The 1,251-nt window shown below is 41.0% G+C and overlaps 1 long non-coding RNA gene across 1 annotated transcript in view; it reads right to left on the reverse strand.

Annotated features, from left to right (window-relative positions):
* The window catches only part of LOC106531262 (uncharacterized), an 11,975-nt gene extending 11,415 nt beyond the window's left edge, over positions 1-560 (reverse strand). The window contains exon 1 of the long non-coding RNA XR_001311890.1: positions 442-560. This is a non-coding gene — a long non-coding RNA (uncharacterized LOC106531262). The remainder of the gene's footprint in view (positions 1-441) is intronic.
* Between the last annotated feature and the right edge of the window lie 691 nt (positions 561-1,251).

Here is a 1,251-nt window from a genome sequence, read left to right on the forward strand (position 1 = left end):
TCTTCTCCCAGCACGGCATGTTCTGACTTTGCATTGAATGTGTTTGGATATTACCTCATGTTGATTGGCAGCTACCCTACACTCTTTTGAATGTTTTACTTGTAAAAATTCAGTCCAGTTGTAGATTAATTGGTGTTTTTCCCCCTCTTTGGTTTTGGCACACTTCTCCTGCATTTTGATGTAATGTCTTTAGATAAATCTGGTATATTGTGCTCATGAATTGCTGGTTATTTGATTACATAATTTAAATGTTTTTGTCCTGATATGTAAGTCTTAAGATTTTTAAATGGGTAGATTTGATCATCACCACGAATGATGATGGTTTAGTTCTCCTTTGTTAAGTAGATCACATCTGTCTTTGATTCATCTTAGAAAAAAATCCCCCTCCCCACCTACATTTATTTGAGCTCAAACTGATGTTTTCCTGGAAAATTTACTTACTGTGGGAACTTTAACAGCCAGAATGCTGAAAATGTTGACAAGAGTCTGTGTGGGATCAGCTTACTGGTGACTCATCCTCATCAACTGCTGAAGGTAGAGACGAGGTGCAGTAGAATGGAGAGTGGACGAAACAACAGAAGAAAAAATAATATTAATAATGCTACTGTAACACGTAAATATCATATAGAAGGCTAGAGACCTCATGACGGGCTGAAGAGGTGCATGTTGCATCGCCGCCATATTGGAAGGGTCTCCCTATTTTAGGCAGCACCAGAATGAGCAAATGTGTTAATATTTTGTACATTAACAGGCACAATGGGTTTAACTTTTTACAAGTTTGTGATTATTTTAGATAGGCGATCGGCTTTCTCTGTACAAATAAATGCGCTGGGGTGCAAGTGGGACATATCCAAGATGGCGGTCGCAATGAAACGTAAGCGTCTGTAGGGGGTCCACGTACATGCTGTCTGTGCCGTAACAGGTATTGCGCAACAAGCTCACACTAAAGCTTGGACTTGACTGCTGTAATAACAGCCTACAAGCAACATTTCCCCCCCATTCATACAAAGCTCAAACCGGGGACAGATTTAGCCGGGGACAAGTCATCCAAAACGGGGACTGTAYCCGGAAATCGGGGATGTCTGGTCACCCTATTGGAATGACAGTTTCTTTGTTTTTCAGGGGTGTTGAGATATAGTTGTAGGGGTGCTAAAGCATTCCTAAAACAGGACTAGATACAACCATATTCCATAGTTTCCTAACAGAGCACTTCACTCTCAGACTGCAGGTTTACTTGTGGTTCCTGGAGTT

Source organism: Austrofundulus limnaeus, unplaced genomic scaffold (genome assembly GCF_001266775.1).
Source record: "Austrofundulus limnaeus strain Quisiro unplaced genomic scaffold, Austrofundulus_limnaeus-1.0 Scaffold613, whole genome shotgun sequence".
Taxonomy (NCBI): domain Eukaryota; kingdom Metazoa; phylum Chordata; class Actinopteri; order Cyprinodontiformes; family Rivulidae; genus Austrofundulus; species Austrofundulus limnaeus.